General features: G+C 37.9%; 1 long non-coding RNA gene across 1 annotated transcript; it reads left to right on the forward strand.

Moving 5' to 3' along the window:
* Positions 1–1,092: 1,092 nt before the first annotated feature.
* LOC124160861 lies at positions 1,093–23,242 on the forward strand. The gene is made up of 2 exons (XR_006865252.1): positions 1,093–1,326; positions 22,922–23,242. It is a non-coding gene; the product is annotated as an uncharacterized LOC124160861 (long non-coding RNA).
* The last annotated feature ends 1,302 nt before the right edge of the window (positions 23,243–24,544 follow it).

Genomic DNA, 24,544 nt, shown 5'->3' on the forward strand with positions numbered 1-24,544 from the left:
CCACCCCTGAAATATAAAAACACAATTACTGTGCTTCAGCATAATAGAAACAGAATATTGAAAAATCATGAATTTACAAAAGATTTTTTTGTAAATGAAGTTTTTTATGAAATGTGTTAAAATTAGTTAAAAACCCTCTACTTAGCACTCTGTTTGTCATAAAATTTCCTTCAGATGCTTCAGATGAAAATAGATTCAGATACTTTTTCACTTTCTTCATTTTGGCCTAAATTTGGATGAATAAGCATAAATTTAACTATAATGTTCCTTTTTTAATTTCTACTTTATTTCTTGCCCATGGGCTCTTTGGTGCTATCTATGTCATATAATCAGTGAGAGGCTAGTGTGGTAGATGATGCGCTAGATTTGGACCCAGCAAGTACCTGGTTCAATGCTGGTTTCATCCCATGGGCTCCTACCTGACAAACCTATTTCAAAACCTAGGCGTAGTGATTTTTTATTCAATCTTTTAATATTTTATGAGCAGCAATGGGAAATCAAACAGTCCCAATTGTTGCTTTGCATGGAATTCATGCAATTATGGCATTTTTATTTTGTATTTTTTTTTCAATGATAGTGTATTACACACACCAGAAAATCACGTGCATCCCATGAGTGTTCTTCATCTGCCGAGATTCAGAGCTGTTAGAGGTATTTTTTTTCATCAACGCCACATTCTGTTATTCAAATAACTGTTACATTTTTCTGGCATGATGACTTGTCACTCGTTCACACACTTGCGCCTTTGCCGTGAGTCCTGCCATAGTGCCACCTGACCTTGTCAGGGTGTGCTGCACAGCCGTGGAAAAATCTTGTCTCCTTTTAAGAGAGTGGAAGAATTAGGTGGACTGTAAAATTCTATTGTATAGCCTACCATTGGAATCCGCACATTGGACAGAGAATAAGCATTACTGCCAGTTATTGGAAGATATGAGTCAGCACCCGGGTGGCGGTTGAGTCCCTGCCTTTCGAACGTCATTTAGAAATTTTTCTTTGAAATTTTCATCCTTTTGTATGTATTGGAATTGCTATCTGACTCTCTATCCCCTCAATGCAGATGGAGAAGAGTCTATCATATTTCGGTTTTGTTTGCAGATATTTTTGTGTGCTTGTCAGCAGCAAGTCGAGGAAGAAAGCGAGAAGTCGAGAAAGATGTCAAGAGAGAGAAGTGTCGCCATTCAAATAGCTGCCAGGGCATATCATACACCAGAGACTTCTTACTGTTTTACGGGAGTAGTTTGGAATTTCAACTGAACACCAGTGAAATTTCAACCAGATCAACTGAGCAAGAAGACTCAAGGCAAAATATTCTGCATTAAGCCCCAGGTCTGTCAGTGTACATCAAAATAAATATAAAAGAACTATCGGTAATGAATGCCTTTTGCTTGTTAATGAGAGATGTCCTGTAAGACAAAATTATAAAATATGCTGTGGAAGCCCTAATTGGAACCTGTGAAGAGAAGAGCTGTTAAAATTTATCACATTGATATATGCAAGAGTCATCTTGTGACCAAGGCATTTGAATGCAAAGAGCTGCTGGGTCATAATATGGGTATCAAAAATATTCTCTAGCGCAATGGTTAAGGATTGAATTCTGAAGATTATGAACCATTAACAATTCGATTTGGAAGCGACTCGTAGTCAAGCTCTGATGACAGATAAATTTTGTGCTGAAGACAACCATTTTATCAATAATTCTCCAGTCTTCTACAATCCAGGTTTAAGAGTAACAGCCAATGGACAACTCTATCCAATAAAATGTGGGTGCCCTTTTAATCAGAATATGCCAAATAAACCCAGCAAATTTGGAACTAAGCACTGGGTGTTGACACGTGTGAAATCAAAATACTACCTAAATGCATTTCCATATTGTGGCAAAAATGAAGATAGGCTATCAAATCAAGCATTGGGGAAATATTTAGTCACTAGATTGACCGATACATACAAGAATTCAGGAATAAATGTAACTTGTAGCTATTATTTTCCATCGATCCTTAGGCCATAGTCTTTTGCAGTATCAGTCAAAAAAGATCAAGAATGTTCTTTTACTCAGCAGCATGCACTCAGACGGCACTCTTTCCAAAACAAATAAAAGAAAAACAGAGACCATCCTATTTCATAATAAAAACAAAGTGGAGGTAGACATGATGGATGGTGTGTTTCAATTTATTTACACATCTTCAAATCCGACCGCCATATCCCCACAGTGCCCTTTTATACAGAGTATGCCAAATAAACCCAACAAATTTGGAACTAAGCACTGGGTTTTGACACATGTGAAATCAAAATATGTCCTACCCAAATGCACTTCCATATTGTGGCTAATAAGGAATTTCTGAATGTGCCTCCTGAAGAGTTGAACAGATTCACCTGCTCAAGTTTCTGATTACCTACTTGTAACCTTCTCCCTGTCACATTTTTTTCTTTCTATTTAAAATCCTATCCAATAAACCTCTGCTATTACACAAATGCTTTAAAAGCTAACCTCCCTGCTGAAGGGATTTATGGTTATTTGTACAATAGGCATTAGTGAAAATTCTTTAAATGAGAAAGTAACCTTTGTACAACCAACAGCAATATTTAGAGCTTTTAAAGATATATTGGGCCCAATTATAAATGTTAATCTCTATGCTCCCATCACGATAAATTACTGTTATTTTTCAGGCAGCTACAATTTCAGTTATGGCGGTTATTGTACTTCTTTTATTATCCTTAAAGGCTGGGGATTTCTGCATTCACCGATACGTCACAAGAACTATGGGAAAATATTTGCTTTATAATACTGCGGACTACTGATTTTCCAGCTGCGGTTTATCCATGTTGCGGCTTATCGGTGCATGAGTTTTACATTTTTTCATTGTTTTCCGCAGTCTTTATAAAATAAAAAGGACGAAAAAGCACCTGAATATTTGCATTTAAATGCTAGGCTACACTGTACTTATTATTTCTGTTAGAATTCCTGTCGAAAAATGGAATTATTTTATTTACTTGCTGACAAGAAATGTTTCCAGTCCACCTGGACGTCTGCTCCAGCAGTGCTGACAACGATCAGCGGTGGGAGAAAACTCTCGATTAATATTTGAAGATTCTTCAATGTTTAATCAATTGTAAATTAGGAAAAATGTGATTTACGATCTTTAATTTAATAATTCATATTGCAAATTCACAATTATTACCGTGGCCTCGCATGCGGTTGAATACGGCCCAAGGGAACTGGAGATTTCGTCTCACACAGGCATTCGTCTTATCAATGATGCTAAGATTTTTTGACTTTTGAATATTTTGGAACAAATCATCTAAAAATTAAGTTTTTTTGGGGAAAAATTCATGTCAAGTGATATATCAGCTTTTACCTACAATGACCACGAGCAGTCAATTGACCGTTTTTGTATTTAATACCGTAACTTAGCTCCCTTTGTCGACTCTATGTGTCAATTCCATCAAATATTATAGTTCAATTCAGGAAGATCTGTTTCGGGGAATAACCTATTTCTTACAAAAAGAACTTCCCATCAGCAATTGGCTGCTTCTCTTTATACCTTCTTATGTGGAAGTGGTGTAAGCTTCGCTGACTTCAAACCCTTTTCCAAACATCTAACTGGTATCGAAATCTTCGCCTTCTTTTGAAATTTATTAAGTCCATCATCATCAAGCCGAAAACCAAGGTCCACTCTTCCCCGAAGTTATCTTCCTGTGCAATTGTACGTAAGTAAACATTATGTATGTAAGTAAACATTACATTACATTATGTATATCCTCATAAGATTAAGTTTCCTATGATAACTTTCATCACCTCTTCACTGATATTAGGATATGAAAAACCAATAAACATGGCATATTTATCTAATTCTGCCAACAGAAATTACAAAATGCTATCCAAAAAAAAAACAATTCAAAAATTTCTTCACATGATGTGTCCCCCAATTCAGGAAGATCTGTTTTGGGGAATAACCTATTTCTTACAAAAAGAACTTCCCGTCAACAATTGGCTGCTTCTCTTTATACCTTCTTATGTTGAAGTGATGTAAGCGTTGCTGACTTCAAACCCTTTTCCATACATCTAACTGGCATCACCTCAGCCTTCTTTTGAAATTCGCCTAACTCAGCCTTCTTTTGAAATTTATTAAGACCATCATCATCAAGCCGCAACACAAGGTCCACTCTTCCCCGAAGTTCTCTTCCCGTTCAGTTGTATGTACGTAAACCAGCCTCATCATCTGCTAAGCCCTCATCCAAGATAAATACTTCTTTTGGCGGCTTTAGGTATTAATTCCACGTCGTTAAGGTCTTCATTTTCGAGAAGCTCTCTGGCTTCACGCAGTGTAGCATCTCTGAGCTATCGATATCACCAAGATTATAATTTTAATTCAAACGTAATTATTGGAATAGAAGTGTATCAATGCAATTTAATCGATTGATTGATATATAATAAATCGTTTGGCGGAAATACGAAGGCAAAAACGTTGGAATTACTTTTAAGTTTTGAGGAGAGCTTAAATTTTGCAACATAGAAGATTTGCATAGGGATCCACCAATGTGATATTTATGTCACAGCAGTGTTTATCAGAGAATGTTAGAGCAATGGAAAGAAAAACCAAACATATTAACGTATTATTAACACTTTCAATGCTGACCATGTAAAACTCAAAATCGACCCCCGGTGCGACTGTCGTTTTTTAATGCAAAACGCATGCATGGGTGCCAAAAGATCTGGGAAAAATAATGAAAAAATTTTCTTGGCCCTAATTTGTTAGCTATGAATTTTTTTATTTATGACGTGATATCACGTCACCCGCACAGCAGGATAGAAACGTGATGCGGGTTGCATACTGTCGGCTTTTTCCCGCGCCACCGTTTTCTTTCAATTTTTTTTCTGCGCTATGTATCCAAAAAAATGCGAGGAAAATGAATTTGTAATGTTCTACTGGTATCGCCATTGGTATTTTGCCACTGCCATAGGGGAATTTTTGTCTTAGATGGATGTAATGCAAGTTATAAGTACAAGGAGTCGCAGTGAACAGCTGTTTGATTGTGATGGTAATTCTGCTCAAGATATTTCGGCGTATTCCTTGTACTAGTAATCCTAAGTATCGGGGTAGGGTTCTATAATATTGAATAATTTCTACATTTTCTTCTGAAGCCACTATTCTCGTCACAAATTCCTTTACTCGTTTCATGTTTTCAGCTCCAATTCCTTTCTTCCCATACGACCACCCGTAAGCATCAGATATTTAACAAAAATGGTTTTCAAATGCCATTATGTATTCCCTTCACTGCAGGTACTTGAGATGGGTGGCACTCCGCTTTCGAGATCATTTTCCGACGGTGTATTAGGGTGTCTCTTGACGTGCACCAATCCTGCCGGCTTTTCTAAGGTTGGAGGGGGTACGGAGATGAAGCGAGGGGTGATAGTAAGATTTAGTCGGTCCACTTGTAAGAACTATGAATAACTTTTTTGGAAGTGCCATCGGCACATCAAAAAGATGGGGAAGGTATGGGGAAAGATTTTGCTGATACGTGTCCTTCTTGGGTCATTGGGGTATAGACTCCGTTGCCGAAATAAAAGTGGATGTGGAAACAGAAATAATCAACCCATAACTTCCTCATTACTATCTTCTGAACTCAAGCCTTTAACATATTTTTGCAATATGATGTTACCGAGTTAGAAATTAATGCATAAAAACTAGAACTAATAGTATTTGCAAGCAATTATCTTACAAGTAATCTTCATTTAGGCCACGTATCGCGGTTCTTACTACGAATATTCGGCAAAAATCTGAAAATGATGTAAATTTTTACCGCAATAATATTTTTTTATTTGGTGCATAATAATATCAATTCGAGTAAACCATTCAATAATACGTATTGCTAGGAATATATTTGCAGCATCTATGCCCCTTATTACTTACCCAATTACCGAAAGCAACGATGGTGTTTTCTTTCTAATTACACGAGGGAAAGACTAATTCCATCGTGCTTGGAAATCTCTAGTTACTTCTTATTTATGTAAGAGTCCTAGTCTATTGAAAAAAGGAATCACATGACATGAAAAAGATATTATATTTACCCAAAACAAATTCAATACAATCGAAATTATGACCATTTTCAAATTATATATTATATGCAACTACGTACAGTCATGTATGTTTTACCAATGTAGGAAATACCTCTCTCACAAATTTTATAACAATATATTTAACCTATAATAATAATAATAATAATATTTATTTGCCCAAAGGATACTATATGTCATGATACAATCATAAAACAAGTATATAGGGCACGTCAAAATTAACAAATTCACATAAGAAAATGTTTCATTTCAGATTGAAGATATTCTTTTATACTATAAAAACACTTCTCTATTAAGTAAGCTAAGACAGTCTTTTTAAAAACATCAATATTTTCTATACTTTTAATATATACAGGTAGGTTATTATACAATTTTGTACACATGAGCTCAGGCCCTCTAGATACCAGAGCTAGGTTCGATTGTTTGACATGAACGTCATTGCATCTCCTGGTTTCATAGGAATGTATCCTATTATTCATAGTAAAACAACCTTTATACCTTTTTACATATATGACACTCTGATATATATATACGCAAGGTACAGTGAGTAATTTAAGGCTTTTAAAAAAAGGGCGACAATGAGCTCGACACTTTAGTTTGCACATACTTCTCACAAATTTCTTTTGTATAACAAACACATCATGAAGTTGGGGCGAAGATCCCCATATTATAATTCCATATGAAATTCTTGAGTAGAATAATCCATAGTAAAGGGTTTTCAGAACATACTGGCTTACACTATGCTTTAATACAGATATAAGATAAAACACTGTATTCAGTTTTTTACATAGGTGCTCTATATGTGCATCCCACTTCATATTTCTATCCACATAAATTCCTAGAAACTTAACACATTCCATATCATTAAGATAATTATTTTTACATTGCAGCAGATCATTGTCCTTTGGGCTGTGCCCAGCAGAAAACAATATCACTTGGGTTTTATCATCATTTAGCCTTAGTTCATTGACATCACACCAGGTTTGCATGCATTTTATTATATATTGACTGGAATCAATTAACGCGGTCAGATTTTTTCTTTTTGATAAGATGGTTACATCATCTGCATATAATACACACTTATTATCTTGGGTTACAATTTTATTAGGTAGGTCATTGATGAATATTAGAAAGAGAAGAGGACCCAATACTGACCCCTGTGGTACACCCTTTTTGACTTCTAACGTGGAGGAGAAATAGACTGTCCCATCTTTCCTGTATGCTACTTTCTGTTTTCTGTTTACTATATGTTTATTCAATTAATACATGAAGTACTGTAATTAGTTTAACTTTAATGTAAATTTGACAATGCCGTTCTGTTTACTATATGTTTAATACTATTGCAATATATGATACAAAAATATATAATACTATTTATGCCTTCTGATGAAAGAAAGAAAAAAGCTCGGGACAGAGTAGAGGAGACCTAGCAGCCAATGTAGATATCTGCGGTCTCTTTCCTACGCCCAAGAGTGCTTGCACCACAATAGTGCAATACTTGCACCATCGATTCTTCTTTCTGCCACCTTCCTCTTGGATGAGTTCAGGGAAGTGAGATTGAGATATTGATGGTAAAAGTGGCTTGGGATAAGGAATTTAGGATGGAAGAATAAAGGATCTAATGACAGAAAGACGGAATTTATAAAGGGAAATCTTTTCGGCGGGTTCACGATAAATGAAAAAGAGTGCATAGCTTTCGGGAAGGAATTATTAGGGAATCAATGGAGGAGTGAAATGAATCTAAAATGGACAGATTTTTTAGAGGAAATACTCAGGCTCTGAATCGTTTGGGCCGGTATTCGGTGAAAAATGAAGGGCTTGAAGAATGAAAGAATCAATCACGACTCATGTATTTCCGAAAGCAAAGCAGGTCAAACAAGATAGTAAGGCTCCATTAGTCGGATATATTGGTTATAGGAATACCAACCTTTTGAAATATTAGGCCTATGAAGGTAAAACTCTTCATAAGTCAATTGTTTCCAATTCCTAACCTATTCTTTCGGAGATTATAAGAAAGTATGTCTGTATACGAAAGAGGGTGTCTGGGAAAAGGAGACGCAAGAAACACTTGGGTCGTTGGAAGGGGGTGGAGTGGTGAGTGCTGGGTTTTCTATGTAAGTGATATTTTGAGGGGTCACTGAACTACGGGTCTACCGCAAAGGACGTACGGATGGAGAAGGACTGACGGTATTGTTAGAGGGTTCAAGGAAAGAATAGGACAAAGGGGATGGGCCAGGGATTGACATAAAGGGATCTGGCGTAGAAGGAGGCAACGGAGTACCTGAGGGTTCAACCTCCTCCCCACCCTCCTCCTCTCTAATTTGTAGCTCAGAGTCTTCAGAGAATGCCTGATCCCACTCTCTTCCAGGAGCTCCCGCTATTCCTTCTTCGTGTACATTCGTCTAGAGAAGGCAGAGAGCTAAGAAGGAAATGTTTGTGTCCTTGCGGAGGTTTCCTCCCTCGACGTTGATGGCTGCAGGTCCTGATGGAAGGTCGAAGACTGCTGATCATCTGCTAAAGCTGATGAATAGAGAATTTCACCTCTTTCAGGCGGCATCGACTACCGGCCAGCATGAAAAATTTTCCGTTTTACTCCTCGCTTCCGTACCATCTGCAATAAATGCATTGTATTTTTTTTGTAAAAAATTCCGATAAATAACAGGATCAAAATAAACACACTCGGTGAAATAGCCCAAAGCTGAAACGCTACAAACAGCTTTACTAATGTAAAACAATGTTTAGAAACTAAATATTCACAATGGCGAGACAAAGAATTGAGAGCACCCATAAGCCATTGATTTTACAGTTATCGAGAAAATAAAAGCATTTTTATAAAGCAACTCCTTAGCACTTCTTCGCCAATCCATGGGATAATGTGCAAACAGTTATTTGCAATTAAAATAAGAATGTTTATAGGTGCATAATGTACATATATCAACAATAAATATTATAAATAACTTACACTTTTTCCGTAAATAACTTCCTTCAATCTCGTAATATTGCCGCTTGTCGATCCCCTCCCTGCTTAGGAGTTGCAGTGACAAACAAAGGAAGGGTGCAAAAGTTAGAGATATGTTACGTTGCATAAATAAAATGTAACGGCATTGTCAAATTTACATTAAAGTTAAACTAATTACAGTACTTCATGTATTAATTGAATAAAACTTATTAACATCAGACAATAAAGGTTCGAAAAATATTAGGCTCGCAAGAAGAAAAGAAGGAAGGATAGAAAAAAAATCTATATTCTCGCTAAACATTATTAAAACAGAACAAAAAATTACTAAACACACATAATTAAGTTCCAGATAGTAAATACTTATGATTTGTAAAATAAAACTCAAATAAAATTTGTAATACTCACGCATTAGTAGAAAGAAATAAAAATAATAGCATAAAATACAGGGGGGAAAATGAATGGAAATTGGCTTACCTTAAGATAAAAGAAAAAATTTCTCCCGATCCTCCCAGGAAAGGTTGCTTGAAACGGCGTTCACAAATGCGCTGCTAGATCCCTGCTGAGTAACTTAAGGGGGCAAAATGTCATAATAGAACTGAACCGAGCTTTTACGGAGGGCTGGAACCTTCGGGGTATGCATGACGTGATATCACGTCATCAGCACTCAAGGTGTTAATAATTTTGTCGTAAAATTGTCGCAGTAGCGCATATCATTAATGAAAAATTAAATTCTTACACAAAGTGAACATCCATTTTCAGCATTTAGGAAAGGCACTGGGTTACCAGGAGTTGATTGATGAGGAGGAGGAATGATAAGTTTTCACTCTCAGTTGACGAGTCATACACTGAAATCAAGCCCTAAGCATCCTCTTTATAACAAATTATAAAACATAACAATACTCCGTGCCCGAGCGATACAGCTAATACAGTGGATCATTACCGGGTGTGACATTTATGCCATATGGCAGGTTAAGTTTTTTAATTTGGCATCTGTTGGAGGAGCAACTGAATTATTACTTTCCTTAGAGAATCCTGTGACCAATTAGGAGTAGTTTCGACTAGAAAAACATCAAATCCCCATGTTTTTATGCATGAAAAATTGAGTACAATTTCATGTATGTAAACCTGGGGGATATGTATGGGTATGGGGGGTATCTGCGGTGACTAATTCTACTTGTATCTCAGTTGTCATAACTGTAGTGAAATTAGTTCATTTTTCTTATCATATCATCCTAGTGCATGCCCCTTCATTTATTTTTATTTTTAAAATATTAGTGAGGTAAGGCGTCATTTTTTTATCTCCTTCAAATGTTTCCTGTGCGGTATGCAACCGTAACTGTGTTGTGCATTGCGGGTCTCTTCCCCACAAGGAGCAAAAATTAGTCTACTCTTTCTGCAGTGAATTTTCGTCCTCCAAATCTAATAAATTTTGCTAGATTTAATGTACCAATTGAAGTTGACCATTGATTAATTGTGTAATTAATCTTTGGAACATCAATTTTATCATCGAGATTGACAGGTCCACTCAGATCAAATTACATATAATATATACATACTTATCTCATTGTGCTGACCCTTCTTGATTTAAAGTCGAACCTAATTCATTTGATTTTTACTCGCAGTTTACCAGCTCTCAGGTTATTTACCTCACTGGCCATTTTATATAACATTGATGAGCTATTTGTTTTTCCTTTTATATGAGTAGGTATGTATCAGTTTGCTAGATGGATGCATTTCTAGCGATTGAGCCATTTTTGCTTTTAATTCAACTTTTAAAATGAGGTTTTCTCCTGTTATGTCATTTCTCATTGTTGCTTTGGGTCCAGAAATTCTGTCCCTTCCAGTGAGCACCTCAAGCGCATTGTATGAGGGAAGGAAAGTAATCCATTACAGCGAACTAGCATAGTTTCAACTTAAACCACGGCATTCTGCCAAAGTCAAATGTGGTTGTTGCCAAAATCATGTTGTTCCACCAGCATCATCTGGATCCACCTGCTCTAATTGTGACTGATTTGACTCTGCTCACATTGGGTCCCCATGTTGGAACCAGGAACAATTTCCTCTGCAGGTGTATTGGCAATACAGTGAGTCCTCGTTTAACGTCACTTACCGTTCCTGGAAAATGTGACAATAAACGAAATGACGTTAATCGAAGCATAATATCCCATAAGAAATAATGTAAAAAGTGAATATCGGCTCGTAGACCTCACAATTCCTACACAAAAAAAATGTTAGCGTATCATATCTGGGGCATTTTTTACGATGGGAATGCCAAACTATCACATAAATACAAGTTCCTGTCTTCATCGACGACAATAGCAGCAGTGACGTAAATCCTTCTCCATTTTTGTATCTTCCAGCATTTGCTTTTCGACTTCGCTATGGAGGTCGCCCGGGCGAGCGTCGCCTGGGCATCATCATCGCTGAAACATCGTCGCAGTTATAGGAACCAAAATTATTGTGAACTCGGCGAAAAAAGTGACAACAAAAACTCCGAGTTCTGCACGGAAAAATGCCTTGAAATCACTTTTTAGGTTCCTGAAAACCATTATGTCAAGTAAAACCTTGCGCACCTACGCAAGAATTCATTTTGCAGAAATTTTTGCTAAAACCGTAATCGCAATTATCAATAAACAACACCGTTTTACACTTTGTATAGACAAGACCGTGGTATAGACTGACTACCTATATTACCGCCCACAAAACAAACAACCTGCAACGCCCACCACTTCGCCTTTTATTTCCGCGCGAAATTTAAAAGACTTGACGTTATCGCGAAGCGTAAGTGCGAAAAAACGAATGACGTTCTCAAAATTTTTGTGACGTTATTGCGAAATGACGTTAAACGGGGTGACGTAGAATGAGGACTCACTGTATAGAACTTCTTCCTCAGCTCCTCATCTTCCGTACTGTCTATCAACTTCTTCCTCTGGCCATCATTATAAGTTTGGAGAAATAATTGAATTAATTCCAGAATGCTATGAGCTATCAGCATGACCATTTATTGAAAAAAGTTACTGAAGTGACTGAGGAGCGAGGAGAAAGAAATCACCGAATAAATTAAAAATTTTCCCACCACAGCCTTACATTTGCCCCTCTTACAAACAATTTTGAAATAAATGGTTTGCAATAGAAATGTGAGATAAGTTTCCATCGCAATATATTCTTTATTACATTTATTTAATTTTTGGAATTTTAGAAGTGTCAATTACACATACTGCTATTGAAAGTATTGAGTTTCGGAAATAGTTTTGTTGTGAAAATTGTTAGGATTGGGTAGGATAATTAAATAATTAACACATGGCGCTGTATAGGTGTGAAATCTTCATTTGAAAAACCGGAAGTGAAGACTTATACAGACAAACAAAAGAAGCACACAAATAAAATAGAAACAGCTGAAACACACTGTGCAAACAGAACTTGGCACGAGTTTAAATCAAGATTACTAATTCCAACACGCCACCTTAATCTAGATAAACGTAACATTAACATTCAAGCCTTCTCAATTAAACACAAGCCAGTCAAACATTTGCACAACTTGGCATTACTCAATCCTTTGGTTAAACAATCAGCTACCATCTCCTCAGTAGGCACATATTTTAAAACAATGTCCTTCCGTTGCACTGCATCACGCACAAATTGATGCTTGATGTCTATATGTTTCGTCCGAGGATGATTCATTGCATTATTAGCAATAAACTGAGCCGACTGGTTGTCACCATACAATATCACACTCATTTTTTCACCAAGTAATTCACAAATTAGATTGCTTAAATATATGCCTTCCCTTGCAGCTTGAGTCATTGCCATGTACTCAGCTTCTGTGCTCGATAGAGCGACACATTGTTGTTTCCTACTCTCCCATGAAACAACACAACCGTCAAGCTTAAATGCAAACCCCGTATATGATTTTCTGTCCACTGTATCGCTTCCCCAATCTGCATCACTGAACCCCACCAAACCATCACTAACTGATGCAAATGCCAAACACAAATCTTTGGTGCCCTTCAAATATCGCAACACCCTCTTAGCACTGGTCCAGTGTTCTCTGTCATGACAATTGTTAAATTGACTCAACATGCTCACTGCATGAGCTATGTCAGGCCTGCAGGTCACAGCCAAATACATTAGGCAGCCAATTAAGTTTTGGTAGGGGAACTGATCACTACCCTGATCACACTTGGTAAGCCTTTTCCCAATATCCAATGGAGTGGATACTGGCTTACAATCAGCCATAGAAAATTTATTGAGGATATCCTCAATGTATCGTTTTTGGTCTACAAAAATGACATTTCCTTCCCTTCTTACTCTCATTCCAAGAACACTACTGGCCTCTCCAAGATCCTTTATGCTGAATCTTGTCATGAGCCCTTTTCTTAGCCTTTGTTTTTCAACTTCATCGTTGGAAAACAAAAAAATGTCATCAACATATAAAGCAAGAACAGACCTAAAAGATTCTCTAGTTTTAAAATATACACAGGGTTCAATTTCTGAGCGCTTAAAGTCCATTTCAGATAATACAACATGTATTTCCTCATACCATGCCCTTGATGCCTGTTTGAGTCCGTACAATGCTCTTTTAAGCTTACAAACTTTCCCTTCTAAACCCTTAGTTACAGACCCTTCAGGCTGAACCATGTAAATATCTTCACTCAGTTTTCCATTCAAGAAAGCAGTAACAACATCCCAATGAACAATTTCCCAATGAAATTTGACAGCCATTGCAAACAAAACCCGGATTGTAGAATGTCTTACAACAGGCGAGAAAGTTTCCCCATAATCAACACCATATTTTTGTGTACATCCCTTAGCTACTAGTCTTGCCTTGAACCTAGTTACTCGGCCATCACAATCCCTCTTCTTATTAAATACCCATTTACACTGAATTGCCTTTAGCCCAGAAGGTAAATCAACTAATGACCATGCATCATTCAATTTTAACGCTTGAAGTTCCTCATGCATTGCCTTCTTCCACTCAGAACTTTCACTGCATGATAATGCCTCAGTTACAGTTCTAGGCACCTCAGCATCACAAGCAACTTGAAACAAAATATAATCAGAAAAATCCTTTTGATACCTGTTCCTCAATGGATACTTCCTCTCAACTTCCACACCCCCTTCACCACTTGGAGTCTCTGATATGCCTGCACCATCAGGTGAAGTCTCTGGAATTGTTGCATCATCACTGCCCTCATTGGTGGTTGATTCTGCAGCTTGTGATCCCTCCATTTGGATCACGGTGTCATCGCCTTCTCGTACGCCTTCCCCACAGCTTCCTGTGTCAAGAGACAAATCTATCGCAGATGGTATCCACTGCTGGTGCTCAGTGTCTCTCACAATACTGCTACTTGGGAAACGATTCTCGATGAAAATCACATCACGAGCGCGAGTCAGCTTATGTGGGTTCTCAGCATCTACTAGACGATAGCCATTTTCATGCACACTGTACCCAACAAAAATCATTTCCTTGGCCTTTGGATCAAGTTTCTTACGGCTTTCTTGTGGTATGTGTACAAAAGCTGCACATCCAAACACCCTTAAATGACTTAGAGACACTTTCATCCCTGTCCACACTTCCTCCGGGGTCTTCTCAGGAACAGCCATGGTTGGAAGCCGATTTTTCAAGTAAACAGCTGTACCTACAGCCTCCGCCCAAAGACACCTACTCAATCCAGCATCTTGGAGGAGAGTACGAGCCATTTCCATGATAGATCGATTCGCCCTCTCAGCAACACCATTCTGTTGGGGTGTATACGGCACAGTCCTTTGGTGTTTTATTCCACACTTCAGCAAATACCTCTTAAATTCTTCATTACAGTATTCACCTCCATTATCAGTGCGTAGATGAACTATGCTCTCTCCGGTCTCATTCTCCACTGCAGCCTTAAATTCACAGAATTTGAGGAATGCTTCACTTTTCCTCTTCAAAAAGTATACAAAGCACTTCCTGGTGAAATCATCTATCATTGTCATGAAGTACCTTGCCCCTCCATATGAATCAACTTGCATTGGCCCGCATAAATCAGAGTGCACAAGGTCCAGTTTTCTCATTCCCCTGGGTCCCTTTCTTTTAAAAGGAGCTTTAAACATTTTACCCTTAATACATGAAATACAAGGGTGGTCAGTCTCACTATCAACGTAATTCACACCATCTGCCAGACCTTTCCGTAAGAGATTCATACTTTTACTATTGACGTGACCAAGCCTCTTATGCCACAATTGCTGTGAATCTACACTGCTCGTGAGGTTAGCCATCTCTCCCAACTCCTTTGCCTTCTCACATTTACTAGGAGGCTTGCCCTTTCCAACTGACTTGACATCGAGTCTGTACAGGCCCCCGGTATCTGTTGCTGAAGCCACTATATCACCTTTGATTTGAGCAGTTTTTCGAAGGATTAAGCACTTGCCTTCCGTAAAAACTACAGAAAACCCATTTGCAACCATTTTGCTAACTGACAACAAGTTAGTCGTCAATCCCGGCACAAATATAACATCGGCTATTTCCTTTATATCGGACTCAGAGCAAAGTTCCACTTTGATTTTGCCACTACCACCACTGCGTACCACTTGATTATTCGCCACTTTGACCTCCAACCCACTCGAGTCTTCGGAAAAACCACAAAACCAATCCTTCCTTGGAGACATGTGCGCCGTCGCGCCACTGTCCACATACCAATCGCCAGGATTTACGCTTACAGACAGAGCTGTCAGAAGACATCCACCCTTTTTCTCACGTGTTTGGTCCGACTGGGATGGTTTCTTTGGACAGTTTGTCGATTTGTGCCCCGGTTGGTGACACCGGTAACACTTGAGCACGAAGGGTTTCTTTTTCTTTTCTTTGCAGACAGAGTACATGGCCGTCTCCTCCGACTCCGCACTTGTCGACCCTTTCCTGCTCCACTCCTGAAGCAATTTTCTCTTAACGAGCTCAGTGGTTATCTCCATTCCTGAGTTATCAAGAGCCATAATCATGGGGCTGTAGTCGGCAGTCAGTCCACTCAAAAGAATAGAAGCCAGCCAATCGTCAGTCACTTTGGCGTCTATGTCCGCCAGTTGCTGTGACAAGGACATTACATTGGCTATATACTGCTCCATATTCTTAAAGTTCTCTAGCCGACACTGCCACAGGGACCTTTGAAGACTGATCCTTCTGCCCCATCCCTTGTCCTCGTACGCTTTGCATAAGTTATCCCAAGCTTCTTTCGCCGTTTTCGCGCTCCTGACGTGGGCATAACAGCTCGGCTCCACTAAAAGACAAATCGCTGCCTTTGCCTTCCGATCCTTCTTAGGATTTACTGTAGATACATCGCCACCTTCAGGCTCAATGCACTCCCACAAGTCTTGGTGCTCCAGATAATTGCTGACTTGGAACTTCCAATCCTGGTAGTCACTCATGCCGGTCAATTTCTTTATGACCCCTGAAAATGCACTCCCACCTGCACTTCTGCTGCCGTCATCAGCCATATCACCCTTTTTTTTTTAGTAACTACAACAAACAAAAAAAAGGCCACGAACTAAAAGTAAAATTCGAGAATGGCACCATGCGGTCCGTAGCGATATACATACAAGTCACTTTTCCACGAAGATAACAATCGACCTGCTATTTAACTTCGTTAGTAACAATCCCATCACAAAATGAATTAATTCACGCGACTGCTGGGCCCATAACCTGTTAGGATTGGGTAGGATAATTAAATAATTAACACATGGCGCTGTATAGGTGTGAAATCTTCATTTGAAAAACCGGAAGTGAAGACTTATACAGACAAACAAAAGAAGCACACAAATAAAATAGAAACAGCTGAAACACACTGTGCAAACAGAACTTGGCACGAGTTTAAATCAAGATTACTAATTCCAACAAAAATGATGTAGGGAATTGAGTGTCAAAACTTAGATATGTGCCTATTCCAGTTAATACACTCTGATTTTATGCCTTCATACAGCTTTGAAATGAAAAGTAAACAGACCTTCTTATGTTTATTTGTCAACCCTATTCACTCTCTCACTCTTGAGATTCAACCAGGAGGTTGGTTTGAATTGGTGAAGGTAGCCCCAGACTAAGGCAAAGGTGTGTGTGTAGTTTAGGAGGGCCATTTCCCTTCCCTGGACCTTCTTAAACTTGTAGGATTTTGTTTTGGGGTGTGCGAAGGCTTCACCCACGATTTGAACGAGGGACACACTTATCAGTAGGTCAGCTGTCTACACCCTCTGGGTCACTCCACACTTACATTTTTTGCTGATGCACGGAACAAGGGAAGGACTTTAGAAGAATAATCAACTACTACTAAGCCCGTTTTGGTAATAAGCAGTGATAAATATAACATTCATGGTTATATTAATGAAGTTTAAAGTCTATATAAAGTACGTTATGCTTTTAGGACGAGTGAGAATGATCAACAAAAAAAGAGAGAATGCAACCCGCGTGCCACCCAAAGTGTCTGACTGTGGTGGCGCGCGCTCACTCTCGTTGCGATATCTCGGGAACCAAAGGGCAGAAATGAAAGAAATTTGAGGTGATACTCTGCAATTGTCTAACAAGTCGTTTTAGAAGACAAAAAAGTGATAGAATAATCCGAGAGTGACATCATCTTCACTTATGTCCGAAAAACACCCGAAAATACCTAAATTTCAAAGTTACGTTAAGTGCGATGCGGCACGTTTTCCCGGCATCTGATTGCAAAAATCATTTTCATTGTTTATTTGCTCACTAAATGGAACAAAACTGGGGGGTTTCCCAAAAGAAATTCGAAAACTTTAAAAATAAGGACCACCCTAAAGAGGGTATTTTAACATTGGGAAGATAGGGATGTGTCCCCGGTAGCGTGTTTGGTATTGAATTTCCTATAAACCATACATATTCCTAATAATAATCTTAGAAGACCATATTTATATAAACATTATTGTGTAAAATATCTTTAAAGATTGTAGGCATACATTAAAAGATGTTTTTTCTCATTAAAATAAATTTGTACGTGCTTTTGAAATTCCCACCTTCCTTGCGGATGGCCTAACATCCAAGAAAAATGCATGCTATCTCAGGGGTTCGTAATGCGTTGCCGACAGTTGACAAATTTGCAAACCAGTCTAAAAACAATTCTTGTATCACCCAGGTCCTTTTTTTGCTCCTCCAAATAACAGACAAATGCTACTTTGAATAACATTTCATTGTTGAGCATCAAGCAGCAACGTGAAACGGTCTTTAAATGCCTTGAAAACTAACTCAGGTTTTTCTTTCCTGAAAATGAATGAACAACATTGCATTCTCTTCTAAAATAATTCTGTCTCATCGACATTAAAAATTAGTGGAGGGGGAAAGGATCCACTCTCAATTACAGATTATGGTGTATTGTTCATCAGAAAACGTTGCAGTGACTATGCCATCATTGCAAATTCACCTGATACCGTAGCACTTAAACACCAGCTCGAAGTTTAAAATTCTGGAACCAACCGGAGCTTCCATTAAATGTCTCATAGTAATAGCTACCCTCATCTTCTTCTATAGATTCAAATAAAGCCACAGCTTTTGCCCAAATAACTGCTTGTGATAGAGAAACATCATTCAACCGTTTATTATAAATCCGGGTAATTAGAAGTCTTTCTTTTTATTCCAGTAATGAACTTCGTGTACATGTTGACCGCTTGGCTAAAGTTGGTGCGGCTGATGTCACTGACGTTTTAACCTCGTCTTAATTCAGAATAATGGTGCAGACTGTCGACGTCGTGAGCTTAAACTTACGCACAATATCACTTTGATGCTCTTTATTTTCAAAGCAAGTGATAACTTTCAATTTTTCTTCATGGTTTATGCTTTTCCTTGATAACTTCTATACTTTTCTATCCCATATTTATTTTTTGCCATTGATAACTTGATTTTTACTCTGTATGGCTCTATCAAAATCGCCTTCTACCACTAAACAACTGCCACACTGTATTTCTGAGATGCAGAGGGCCTACTGCTGCTGGGAAGAAATGAAGTCATTGTCCCATTGTGTTTGAGACTCTCTCGAACTCTTAAAAACTGCACACCAATATTTCTAGTCATCAGAAAAAAATCTGATATAAAATTTGTAAAACTTTTTTAGCGAATATCTTTGTATAAACTTACCTGCTTCATGGAAAAATAAAGATATGTTCTGAAGTTTGAATGCACCATTTTCTAATGCACATTGAAATAAAATACTATATCAAATAGATAGTTTTAACATTCAAAAATAAGATAGAATCAAATATGGTGTATTGCACGTAGAGAGTAAAACAGTACTACTATCGGCATTCCGTAATCGAATAAGGACGCCTCAATATTATTGGAAATTATTTTTGTCTTCGCAGTATATTTTCTCATCAGTCTTTATTTACATAAATATATACCTACAGCTAAGTACTTTTACATTTAATCCTACAATGGGTTGACTAATTGTACTGATCTTTAAGTATACATATATATTACCTATCAAAGTATATAAGTAATTAATTACCTTAAAATAATCCTATCAGCAAAAGGCCATTGACAATGTAGAAAAAGAATTCAACTCCCTTCTGCAGGTCATCAACCACTTTCTTCTCTTAATTTTGTCCAGTAGAACATAAAACCTTTTCTGGAATAAAATAGAGATACTTAAGGAACAGGGCACTATACAATTCATATGGTTTTTAAACATTTTTCCAGAAGATCCATGCTGCTTTAATGAATACCAAGAGTTGGATTATGTGTATCGCATTTAAGAAATTACATTAACTGTGTAAAGTTGATCATTAGAAACCTTCTTACGAACTATATACATATGTCTTTTAGTCAATACTGTCTACTTATTATCAAGTAGGTCTTTCCAAACTCTCCCCTTTCTGTCTTTCTTAACAACTACTTGGCAAAAAAATGTATACACACTTTTAAGCATTACAACTGCAATTATTGTCGCCAAATTTTCATTAAAGCTATTGCATTAACCAACTTTCTATCCACTTCCTTGTTCTGTCTTCTGCAATACCTACCGAGCCATGATGTCATGGGGGGGCGCTCTGATGACATCAAGTTTTCTCAATAATGCTCCTTAGATACATAAATATTATCTTTATGATCTTGCTGACAACTTTATGATCTACTTTAAAGTTGTGCTTACATTTCTGAACTCTAAAAGATTTACAATATGGCTTTACTAAGTACACACTTTCAGTTCAGAAAGCCTTAAATCCAGCCATATTGTCTCATTATTAATCATTATTCCATGCAGAGTTGATGGTTTGAGGCATTACTTTGTGGAATTTATTCATAATGAATGAAATAGATAGTTTACTTCTCACTCCTTTGCCCACCTTTCACTGCAGTTAGTCATCTTGGGTGCATCGGCCCTACCTACCTCCCCATCCTCTCACATCCCCTTGGCTTTTACAACCAGGGGAAGACCCAAACCCTCCCCCTCCTCCCTTCCAACCGCCCCCTACCTCTTGAGTTCCCCCCCCCCCCACTCCTTCTGGTTTATACATTCAGGTATTTAAGGTGACCTATCTATGTACTCCTCGCCTGAGGATGATGCAGTGCATCGAAACTGCAGTCGTGATCGAATAAATATTTTTGTGGAAAAACAAAGTTCAATTTTCATTCATTATTCCACACACCAATTACCTAAAGCATCCCCTTGCTATCCTTTAGTGGACTGTAAGCCGGCACTTATTTTTCAAAAATGATCTGATATAAGAATCTCAAAGGTCTCAAAATGTGCGAATTACCGTACAGGCCTACTGCCAAAGTTTTTCGCTTCTATAGCGTTGGGGTGTTTTTCCCTCGTCCCCTCCCTTCCGCTCCTATCCTTTCCCAGAGGCGTCGGCGGGCTCCCATCGTGGCGGCACCTCTATCCTTTTTTCCTTCCTCTCCAGCCCCTCCCCGGGTGATCGGGCGTATAAGCCACTGGCTTGGTTCCCGGCCCTGGTGTGTTGTATCCTTCGAAGGGTCCGCCTTGGACCCTCAAACTCATTGCCAAAGTTTTTGTGGTAGTTCTATACAGTCAATAATAAATTTTGGTTGGACTCTTCTTTCTTGGTCACTCATCTATTTTAATTAGTCAAAGGTTTCATTGCTCGTGCGGCATGACCATTAACCACACTAAAATTTTGCACTTTCTCTTTGCCTCTGATAAAGTCTTCCCTCTTCTTCCTAAACTGTACAGGACGATTGAAAAAGAAAGTATTGATATCGAGGATAGAGAAGAAAACCTGTGTTTTAGTGGCCAAGCTGAGTGACTGAGATTCTCATTGTTTATACAGTAGATAATTTTGTGCATGCCATCTGTCATGTATACGTCAAATAAAATATATAAACCATCTCCAAATACTTTCATTGAAGTGGTTTTTGTCATTTTCTTTTGCATGTTTTCAAAAGTCATCAGTTCTGATAAAAAAAACTTCCTACCTTTTCAAAAGGCCTTAATCCCTGTATGAGAGGCAGCTTAGTTTTCTGCCAAACTTTAAACACCATTCACACTGCTGTTCTGGAACCATGCCTAACATCATGCGTCCTCCACATGTGCCAGAAAATCATCTTAAGGGTGCCTCTCATCATAGGTAATTTCAGGGAAAGTGGCAGGACTTCTGACACACTTCCTATTAGGCTGATTAAACTGTCTTTTCGTAACTTTGTCAATATTTTCACTAATTTAAAAATTAAATTCACATTTAACTGAGAACTATTGCTACTACTCGCCAATCATCTAAGTCACATAGAGTGTGCGAACCAACATTTGGAGATGGGTAGAGTGAAAGGGGAAGGGAAGGACCACAGAAAAAGCTTTTCCAATGACCAAAAGTCCACTTTGATTGTTAGACATGAAAAGAAACGAGATTTCAAGCAGTTGTTTCAATATATGTATTTAACCAGTGAAAATCCTACCCCTATGAAAAAATTGTATAAACCTGTTTCAAAATTTTATACAATTTATACAATTGCCATGGCAATGTATAAGATTGTATAAAATTTTGAAACAGGTTTATACAATTTTTTCATAGGGGTAGTTTTCCTCCTTTTCTACTCCTTCTCTTAGTGTACTTTTTATAAAATTGCATTAACAAGTAAATCATACTGTTCTTGGCTGGTCATAATTAGACCTCTATAGATCCACTCTGCCAGCATGTAAGGGAAAGGAGAGAAAATCCAAAGGACTGAGGATGTTGCACAAATCAAGAAGCGCGCGTTGCAGCTAATGGCAAGGACACGGGGGCACATGGCAGGTGCCTTTGAGGCAGCATTTCCACACTAAGGAATCAAGATACAACAAAACAGTTGAAATTTTTGATCAGAGGGATCTCAAATGTCATGTTTATCCTAGAAAAATTTTTATTTGGGTTGAAAAATTCAAATTTCAATATAACTGCATTTAGGCCCTTCAGTCACGGCTATCTGATGTCGCACGAACCTGAAACTTTTATATAATTTTTTCTCACCAATTTGCACAGTACGAGGCCACAAATTCTTAAATCAGATCATTTTTGAAAAATATGCACCAGCCTAGTGGACTGTCTTATCAATTCCCGCTCATCTTCCAATTTCGAGAACTTTAATGTTACCTAATTCTCCTTATTAGTTAATATCTAGTGCCATGAGCCTTGGAACGATTGCCATGGGAAATCAGGAACCTGAACAGTAAATGCAGTGGCCCGGAAAGTCAAAGGTCCTTGGTTCGGGGAATTTTTTCCCCATGGCAATTCTCCCCCTTCAACTACTACATCCAACTATTTTCATGTCATCATCACCATTTCTTTGCCATGCTCTCTAATCAGCTATTGCAAGAGAGATACCTTATGCTTAAAATATGTAGAAATAATATCTCCAACACCTGAGGTGCCTACCTATTCATTTTATTTATGAAATGAATGTATCCCTTTTTTCTATTTTCCAGGTACATGCTGCAAATCATCCACCCTTGAAGTACGAAACTCAAATGCACATCCTTTGGCTTGTGATTTACTGTTGATGACTCCTAGAATCATCCTTGCTGACTTCATCAAAGTGATGCAATAAGAATTTATTTTCGTACTCTAAGCATTCATCTTGTGCAGATTCATTATTTGGAATGAAAATATCATTTTCTTGCACAAATTTTTACAGCATATTCTCCTTGCATTCTTATGCATGTAATTTTTGTCAATTGAAAACAGTAGCTTTTACTAAGTTGTGATATATGCAATGTAATCTTAAAATAAAAGTTAAGTTTTTATAACTTGTATCTTTATTTATTTCTCAAAAATTATCGTTATAGCTGGTGCAGATTATTCATGAAATAAATATAAGATAGTCACTGGAATGGCATTAGCCTTACTGAGTGAATCAAAAATCTTGTACCTAGAAAAAATATCTATGTATATAAGATGACACATAGGCAATGAAAAAAAATATCCTTTGCTGAGATTTGAACTGCTGTTCTTCCATGTAGGAAAAACTTACTTTACCAACTAGGCTACCTCAAAGTTTGATGTTGAAAGGGAATCTGTAATTAATATCCCCTCAAAACTCTAAAGCCCATTTAACTTTGAACCTCAATTCTAGCATGTAAATGAGTCCCATTTTTTCGGCCCTAAACATATATAGGTTGTTGAAGGTCGAATTCAGGTAGGGTGTGAGATATCGGCCGTAGCTAGGAGTCCTTGAGGGTCATTTCGGCCGAAATTGGAGGCAGTGGAAACAAACTCCAAAAACTCAAAATTTTCTATATTTTGAAATCATTGGAAATGGGGAGTTCAAGGTCAAATTATGGTGTGGTGTGAGGTATCGGCGATGCTGAAGGTCGCTTTAGTAGATGATTGCAGTCAAGTAGGCTATATTTTCGCCCGACTGGCTCATTTATCTAAAATAACCATACAAGGTTCGGGAATACTCCCCTACAGAAATAACTAAGCGTAATTTCTCTATAACTACTCAACTATAAAATTAGGTACAAAAGTCGATCTACGACGAAAAATATTAGCTATTCCAGTGTGTGGAGTATAAAAGATTAATCTTTAAATTTTGGAAAATAAATTAAAAATACCTAAACGGAAGCTTTAGTTATAAAACCTAACTTTGCTAAAATCCAACGTATGAACTCAATTCAAAGACGAATGCATTCCTCATGACGAGTCTGAACCGGTTAAAATTAAATATTCAATGAAACGTGTCCAGCATTAATTTCAGTAATAGTTCGACGCGCGGAGAGTGCTGTGAGTAGCGCGACCTCGGCTCGAGGAGACGGCTCTAGCGAAGGAAAAGGAAGCTAGTTCGGGCACTGCAGGGAATACATTCGGCCCCATGCATCTTGGCTCAAAATCGCAAAACGCCGGACAAATGTACAAAATGGCTTTTTTGAGATAGAGGCTTATAACTTAGCGTGAATACTCATAAATGATTACCAGCTGTGGGTTTATGTGCCATTTTACATTAATTTGACCTGTTACTGATATAGAGTATCAGTGGCGCCGACTCCTTGGGGCCTGAGGGGCTCGAGTCCCCTCAAAAATTCATTATGGGTGTGAGGAAAAAAATGTGT

Source organism: Ischnura elegans, chromosome 6 (genome assembly GCF_921293095.1).
Source record: "Ischnura elegans chromosome 6, ioIscEleg1.1, whole genome shotgun sequence".
Taxonomy (NCBI): Eukaryota; Metazoa; Arthropoda; class Insecta; order Odonata; family Coenagrionidae; genus Ischnura; species Ischnura elegans.